The following is a 9,378-nucleotide window of genomic DNA, read 5'->3' on the forward strand; positions in this document are numbered from 1 at the left end:
AATACAAGCATTATGTGACTGATTATATTTATTGTACTGTTTATCCATTGTATTGTTTTTAAAATATTTTTTTAATTTATGGTTCCTTGCTCAATACGATGACGTATCTTGTATTTGCTATTTAAAACGCATTCTCGCGTTTTTTTATACCTCTGATGAAGCTTCCTGTTACAGGTAGCGAAAACGCTGGATGTATTTGAGTTTTAATAAAATTAAGCGTTAAGGTTTTTGGCTGGCTACTCATCTTTTGGCGTTTAGAACTTTCTGTTGTTAACAGTTTGTCCGTTGCTGTCCGCTCTGAGTGAAGTTTATTTTCGTTCTAAAGCCACATGGGGAGTCCCGCCACGCCGGTTATTTTTGGTCAGTCCAATCCGGACATTGTTGATGTACCGAACTTACTTTTGCAACTGACGCAAAAAATAGAAGCTCTCAATAACCGTTTCCAAGCCTTCGAGGATTCATATGGCGAGCACAGTAGTGCTAACATTGACCGTTCACCATATGGTGTTCGTCCTAGAAGAACGGTAACGGAAACACAAGGAACCATACCGCCGGGTCAGTTGGTGAGAGCAACAACTTCCACTAACAGGAATGTTCTTAATGTTGCTTCTGGTACTCAGGCGGGAACTGGGAACATTTCAACTGGACATAACGAGGCACTTATTGGCGAGAGGGGAATATCCGAATGGATAAATAATACAGGTGACTTTTTCATCTTTAACAAAATATATAGACTCTTCGTCGGTGCAGTCTTCCAGTTCAGTAGCCGAGTCAACTACCTTGCTATCAGAAAAATTGAAAACACTTGATGTTAAAACTTTAAAATTGCGTAAATTGCAATTAGAAGTGGCTTATTTTAGACAATGCATAACTGATGGCATTATCCCTAAGGGGCTGAGATCTAGTTTTTCTCCTTCCAGTCTTGTTAACAGTAGTGCTTTTTTATTAGATTTAAAAATTTTGTTTCAAGCTCAGGGGATCCAGCTTATGGAGCTTCTTGTTAAGCATTATGCTGTTATGATTGGTAGTTTGACAGATGAAATATGCTTGCTTGATACTGAAATTAAAAATGATGTAGCATTTGCACAAATTAAATTTGACCACTCACGTATCTTTACCAGCATTGATACTTATATGGTCAAGCTTAAAGTTAATAAATCTAAGAAAGTATACAGGGATAGGGTTGCTTACTCTAAAGATAGAGCCTTTCCTAATTTGAGTTTCAAAGTTGATGCTAATTGGGAGGACAGATTTGAACAAACAGAGGTTGAAAACACAGAAGAGCAGGATACTAGAGAAAGCGTTTCTAACAACACACGAGCGGAACAACCTCTCCGTAGAAGTAACAGAAACTTAAACAGGGGACAAAACAGAGGAGCTAATAATGACACACAGCCTTCTGGTCCCTCTAATGATAGCAGTGGAAACAACTACAATGTGCATGGTAATTTTTTAGGGAACAAGAACAAACAGAGGCAATACAGGGGGAACAGGAATTGGAATTAAGTTATGGAGACATCTTTGACATACCCCCGGTTACATCAAAAATTGTCTTAAATAAAAAGGGTGACTTCACTATTTACAACTATTCCTCTTTATTATTAGAACCTGAACTAGTTGAGTTACTAGCCCTAGGCAATACGTTTGTTCCGTCCAAAAAATGTGACGTAGCTAGGGTCCTGTTGGACCTTAAATGCTACGTTAGGAAACTGAATTTGAGATTACTTTTCAGTGGTACTGAAAGACCTCCTGTATCTAATATTAGACTTTCAAGTGTCTTTAACCCGCCAATACACGTGTCATTAAAAATATTTGAACACGTGTGTGAATTGGATATTAGACACATGGCCGATTCAAACAGAGCTAACCTTAGTCAGTTTAATATCACTAAAGAGCAACTTTCAGCTCTAAACTCTCTGCGTTATGCGGGGGTAAGAGTTATTAAACCTGACAAGGGAGGGGGTCTGGCCATTTTTGAGCAAAATGATTATTCTGAACGTATGTTTAGGGTCTTGTCTTCTGAATCGTACCACAAGTCGTCCATCAGTGAGATGAACATGTGCTCTAAAAGAATTAGAGGCTATTTTAGAGACCTTTTCATTAATGGTAGAATTAACGAGGACACCTTTAAATATATTGACATCTTATTTGCTAGAACACCAGTGATGTTTGGAATCCCCAAGGTTCACAAAAACCTTGGAGACCCACCAATGAGAGCTCTCATTGATGGTAGGGCTTCAGTCACCTACCCATGTTCTAAGTATGTTGATTCACTCCTTAGGAAATATGTTGAGTTGATGCCAACTATATGTAAAGACTCGTGGTCCTTTTTATCTGATATTAACAACTTCAGAGAGAGTCAAGCCAATAACTTTTTGACGATAGATGTGGTAGATTTATACACATCTATACCACATTTAGAGGCACGTGAGTGGATTGAACTCCTTTTGATAGAACTTGGTGCTCCATCTAATGAGATTGATAACATCATGGAACTTCTTGATATTATTCTTACGTCCAATTTTTTCATGTTTGAAAATGATGTATACATCCAGAAACAGGGGGTTGCCATGGGCTCCCCTTGCGGAGCAGCTGTAGCCAATTTAGTTATGGCATTTTGGGAAAGGAAGTTTGTACTTAGTAATCCGGAATGGAGTAACAAAATTTCTTTCTACACTCGCTTCCTGGACGATATTTTCGTTCTTTTTAAAGGGAATTCCAGTGAAGCAGAGCTATTTGTCAACTACTTAAATAGTACAACTTCCTTCCTAAGGTTCACATACAATTTCAATACAGAAGTAATTAGTTATTTGGATGTAAAATTAATTAGAAATGGCCAAACTCGATCACTCAGTTCTGTCATTTATAGGAAAGACACCTATGTAAATTCGTTTCTTCACTTCTCTAGCTCACATCCTCTGAAACAAAAGAGAGCTATTGTTAAGGGACAGCTTGTGAGAGCTGTCCGTATGTGTAGTGAATTAGAAGATTTTCTTATTGAATGTGAGACTTTGAGAAACTTATTTTCTAATAGGGGTTACCCGCTCGGTTTGATTGACGACTTAATTGTAGAAGTACGTCATAAAAGAACTATTGGCTTTTACAAATCTCTTTTGTCGTCTATCCCGCCACCTAGTGGTGATGTAGGGCCACTTGAAGAGTTTAACGAGAGTTTGAGCCCCGTAGTTGTGAGCATAGAAAATGTTCCCACTAACGTGGCTTTATGCAGTTTCATTTCAACATTTAACGTGAACTCTAGTCAAATTCGAGACATCCTATATAAAAATTGGGCTTTTATTGCTAATAACAGTTCCCTCCTTGAAAAACTTGGTGAAAAACCACACATTGTTTTTAGACGAGGGCAAAACATCAAAGACCTTCTTTACACTAGTTCATTGGGGGTTATTTCCTCTAGAAATAAGGGGTCTTTTTCCTGTGGTGCCTGTAACTACTGTATTTATATTAAAACAGGTAGTTTTTGTACAGTAGAAGGGAACAATAAATTTCCAATTGGCCACAGAATCGACTGTAATACCAAGTCTATAATTTACATAGCGTTCTGCTCTTGTTGTCCTGCCTTCTATATCGGTAAGACCGATAGAAGGTTTAAGGACAGGATTTACCAACATATCTATGCGATCAAAAATAAAAAAAGTGAGAACGCATTGGCCAAACATATTGACCTATTGCCAGGCCACTCTTTTCTGTTTATGGGTATAGACCATCTACCAGTGTCAGTTAGGGGGGGACCTGTTTCTCTGTTACTGGAGGTACGTGAACTTCTCTGGCAGCTGAGATTGAATGCTTTCAGTACCCCCGGTTTAAATGAAAGCTGTAACATAGCACCTTTTTTGAAACTTAAGGCACATATGAGGTAACAACCTGTGTTTTCCTAAAAATTTTTTACTAGTTAATATTATACATATACTTTTTGATTATTCCATTATATTCTAATTTTCAGTTTCCCACTTTTAGCATAGACACAGCCCTTTTGCTTTGTTTTTTTGATTGGTCTGTTTCTATTTTATTAAGAACATAAACAGACAATATAAAATATTTCTACTAGGTTAAGTGAGGATTAATATGCTCTTTAACTATATATTCACATACATTTTTATATTGTCATGTGAGTTTTGCACACGTGGGCAATTTTGATGAGTGAAACACTATTGTTCTAAAGCTGTTCGAATGATAGTTGAAATATACAAACAGCATGCTATTGGTTTGCTTCACAAAGCAGAAAGTATATTAATTGAATGTGATTTAAATGCTTGCCAACCAGTACTATGTGGTGCATTGCTTATCATGTAGGAGTTTTTTTGGCTGTTTTTGGCTAAATTTAAAACATATACATAGGTATGATTATTAACTTTTAAATACAAGCATTATGTGACTGATTATATTTATTGTACTGTTTATCCATTGTATTGTTTTTAAAATATTTTTTTAATTTATGGTTCCTTGCTCAATACGATGACGTATCTTGTATTTGCTATTTAAAACGCATTCTCGCGTTTTTTTATACCTCTGATGAAGCTTCCTGTTACAGGTAGCGAAAACACTGGATGTATTTGAGTTTTAATAAAATTAAGCGTTAAGGTTTTTGGCTGGCTACTCATCTTTTGGCGTTTAGAACTTTCTGTTATATATGAAATTTAGATATACCACAACCATAGGTCAGTGAAAAAGTCACAAGATGTAATTCTCCAATGTCTTACACAAATGAAACGCCAATAAACTGTCAAATTTAGTGTGCTGTAGACAATCTTGCAACTACCAAATATAAAGACTGAACTTAAGCTTGAATTTGTGTATTAGGATAATGCACTGATCCACTAGAGATCCATTTCAAATATAGCCCAGTCTTAAATGGAGCAGCAGTGAACTTTAGCAGTCTATACTAAGAATTAGCAAATGTAGTCAGACAGAAAAAAAACAGAGGTACTGTCAGAAGCAAAGTGGATGACATTTCAGTTTTTAACATTGTATTATATTATATTATTAGTGTAGTGTATAGTATAGTATAGTTTATAAATGAGATCAGGTAGTTCAGACAGCTTTACAATTTAGTGAAAAACAATTGTTTATTGCATCTATATAGTTGCAGATAGGTTAATGGAATTTCAGTTGGTACATGTTTATTTAGTTTATTCATTCATTTAACTGAGTGGGTAGACTATTCCATGGACAGTTTTCAGTCATGACCCAAGCCAGACAGTGGCAATACTGAGACACAAATATACTGAATATGAAATATACATTAACATAAAGCAATTAATAGCGTATATAAACAATAATATGCAAAAGCAGTATAGTGAAAAATTTAGGTAATGTGATGCCTAAAAACAATAAGGCATTGAAAACATTGGTGCTTATGAGAAGCAGATAATTTGATATGTTATATCAAAGTTTTGAAGCGTTTGTATTTTGACAAATTTTTATGGAACACGTGCAGTTGGGATTTAAAATTGCTATATTCTGTACTGCTGCTGAGGGAGACTGGAAGTTTGTCCTAGATTTTTGGATGTAAAACTGAAAGTGTGTCATTGTTGCAGTGGAGTTTACCTTTGAGGTGCTTTAAGACTGGGCGTCATTGGAATATGTGCACAGATAATACTGGGATATGGATAGGGTTAGGCTGCTACATAATGTGAGAATGAGTTTTGGTTTTGTAGTTTAAAGGAGAACAAGAAAAAACAAGTAGCTGGACCAAACCACACCTGGATACAGACATAAACTCAGTCCATAAAAAACGTTTATTGTAAGCTCTTTCACAGTACACAATGACTGCTTCATCAGACTGAGTTTATGTCTGTATGCAGCCATGGTTTGGTCCAGCTACTTGTTTTTTCTTGTTCATTTTTACCACTGTCTACTGCAGTGTTGTGTGGCGTACCATTCACCTTTTTTGCTGTTTTTATTATTTGGAGCTATATATAATCGTTTAAAGCTTGTTTTAATCTTTCCACAGCACTTGCTCGCTCACACACGCACACCCGTCATATGGTGGAGGGTAGAGCTTATGGCATTTTGCATCAATCACACTTCCTATGTGGTCTGCTCCTTTGAGGGTTGTCTGAGGTAGCAGGAACAGCAGCCAGAGGAAAAAACATGAGGTGGGTGAAGTGGTCTGTTTATCAAGGGGACTTAAATGTGTGGTTTTCCGCCAAACCATTGAAGAGTGAAGCCGCTAAATAATGACTGACATTTGACTTTCAGGCTTCATATCTTTCAGAAAATCAAAGACCAAAATTCAATGTTCTGTGCTCAGGCTAAAGTCTTGCCAAACCAAAATAGTCCAATGCAGTGAGAAAAAAGATAGGCAAGACAAGGCTATATGTTATACTGTTTTAATAAAAACAAACACAAACTCCAAATAGTGGTAAGCGCTTTCGGGTTCTCCAACCCTTCATCAGACAATTAGAACAACATAGGTCTTTACTTTTAAATAGTATAACAACCAATCAGAATTCAATGCTTTTAATACATTACCCGCCTATTTTGTAAGGCAGGTTTTAAAGGCACCACCTCGTTCAAACCTGGATATCTGTGTGATGTTAATGTTATAATCCATTTTGATTCAAGTGTCTCTGTAAGCAATTTTATATCCCCCCCTCTTGCACCTAGATTCACATTAGTGACAACTTTGAATAAAAATGTATGTGTGGAATTATCCAACAGATGCCTATAGAGTGCATTATGCTGGTCTTTGTTCCTAATGGATGACAGATGCTGCAAAACCCTAACCTTTAACATGTTGTTCGTCATCCCCACATAGAAAGCAGGACACTGTGTACACTCGGCTAAATAAACCACATTAGATGTTCTACATGTGGCTCTAGCCTTAAATTGAAAAAGCTGTCCAGTCATAGGATGTTTAAAAGTTGTGGTCCTATTGATACTACTACAGGCCTTACATGTACCACAAGGTACCGTTCCTACTTTAGTTTGAAATGGTTTCCGATCAGAGGCAGATTTCTCTCTGCACAATAAATCCTTTAGGTTTTTATTGCGTCTATAACCAAAGTTAGGTGTCTGACTTATCATATTATCCAACTTGGGGTCACTTCTTAGTATGTTCCAATTTTTACAGACTATGCTCTGTATATCATTGATGTCACTACTATAGGTAAAATATAGCCTAACCTTATCTGATCTCTTATTTTTCTGATGTACTGCACCTTCTGACCGACCTTGTCTCAACCAGGGTTTATAAATACTGGTTCGCTTTTCAGAACTGGAATGCACTACTTTGCTGACCATATTTTCATTATAGCCTCTCTGACCAAAGCATACTCTTAGTTCTTCCACTTCTTTATCATAATCCTCATCTTCTAGGCATAGCCTGGAAGTTCTGCAAACTTGACTTTTGACAATGTTTGGGAACATATAGCGAGGGTGCATACTATCATAGGATAGTAGGTGGTTTTTCCAGCAATCTTTCTTATGTATCGTCGAGGTAAACCCTTCCAAAGTATATTTTATCCTTACATCCAAAAAGTCTATCTGTTCCCTAGAGTAGCTTAATGTAAATTTAAAAAAGGATGTTGTAGAGTGAAGATAATCAAAGAACTTAAATAGTTTATCTACGGTGTCCTGCCAAAAAATAAAAATATCATCTACAAAACGCACATAGACTCCTATGTGTTTCATCCACTCTCTATGGTTGAAGATGTTGGTCTTCTCCCAGAAAAAAAGGACCAGATTTGCATAAGTATGACTGGACAGCTTTTTCAATTTAAGGCTAGAGCCACATGTAGAACATCTAATGTGGTTTATTTAGCCGAGTGTACACAGTGTCCTGCTTTCTATGTGGGGATGACGAACAACATGTTAAAGGTTAGGGTTTTGCAGCATCTGTCATCCATTAGGAACAAAGACCAGCATAATGCACTCTATAGGCATCTGTTGGATAATTCCACACATACATTTTTATTCAAAGTTGTCACTAATGTGAATCTAGGTGCAAGAGGGGGGGATATAAAATTGCTTACAGAGACACTTGAATCAAAATGGATTATAACATTAACATCACACAGATATCCAGGTTTGAACGAGGTGGTGCCTTTAAAACCTTCCTTACAAAATAGGCGGGTAATGTATTAAAAGCATTGAATTCTGATTGGTTGTTATACTATTTAAAAGTAAAGACCTATGTTGTTCTAATTGTCTGATGAAGGGTTGGAGAACCCGAAAGCGCTTACCACTATTTGGAGTTTGTGTTTGTTTTTATTAAAACAGTATAACATATAGCCTTGTCTTGCCTATCTTTTTTCTCACATCTTTCAGAAAATGCATGCTACTGTAAAACTTGTTATACTAGCAGTCTTATAGGTTTATAAGAGCAGAATTTAAAATCTTTCTCTGATTTTAGGCCATTGTCCCCTCTCCCTCCATTATTTTGGGCTTTATACAGAATTCCTGAGTTAAGATGTTGAGAGGTATGGTTTGTTTCATGTGCTGCTATTAGGCATGGATCATAAAACTTGAATCACATTGATGCCAGGACTGTGGATAAGCAACACCATACTCAGTTTGTTTAAAGAACTGGATAAACTTTTTCAGAATTGCCCAGCCATTCTGTACATGGAGGTCCCATAATCGCTATGTTGTAGCATCTCCCCTACACACAGACACATATATGCAGACAGACACAGTGGCACATACAAAAACACACACTCACATACACTAGACTCTGTGCTCTTCAGCCCATTTCCTAATGTTACCTTCTTCTCTCTGTGGCGGTGGTGGCGGGTGGAGTGGAGCAGTCATAAAAGTTGTAACCCCAGTTGCCATAACCACATAGAAATCTCATTCGTATAGTATGCCAATGGAGAGACTGAGTACAGAAGGTGCTCCCATTGGTTCAGGGTTAGCTCAGCTGCATCACTCTGTTTGGGGGTAGGACAGCTTTGGTTGTTTCAGTGTGCTGGTCTGCAGTAAAGCACAGCCTAGGATGTTTATATCCCCTTTTTATAGGGAGTATTACTGCAGCAGATACAGGAGGTTGGGATCTGCACTACCATGCTTGCAGTTTGTTTGCCATTGTACCCCTATGAATTCAAATCCCTACTCCTCACTTTTGTCTGCTATTAATGTATTTTTGAATCACATATTATGCTGTAGATTATATGAACTGAACTCCTTCAGGTATGTATTTGTATATGCACCCCACACCTTTCAACCATCTGATTTTCTCATATGTTTAGTCTGCTTATCATAAAATTTGCAGTTTTCTGGCAAATCAGTGAGGATTGAAGTCACTAAATAATGACTGATGTTTGAGATTTGGACTTCCTACCCTTCAGAAAATGCATGGTAATACAAAGTGCTAGTCTGTCAACTTTTTAAGTTTATAAGAGCAATATTTAAAAAAAT

General features: G+C 37.0%; 1 protein-coding gene across 1 annotated transcript in view; it reads left to right on the plus strand.

Annotated features, from left to right (window-relative positions):
- Nucleotides 1-9,378, plus strand: part of LOC122805546 (phospholipase A and acyltransferase 2-like) — a 479,339-nt gene that overhangs the window by 291,644 nt on the left and 178,317 nt on the right. The gene's annotated exons all lie outside the window — the stretch shown is intronic.

The sequence above is a fragment of the Protopterus annectens genome, chromosome 6.part1 (genome assembly GCF_019279795.1).
Source record: "Protopterus annectens isolate FY-2018-M chromosome 6.part1, PAN1.0, whole genome shotgun sequence".
Taxonomy (NCBI): Eukaryota; Metazoa; Chordata; order Ceratodontiformes; family Protopteridae; genus Protopterus; species Protopterus annectens.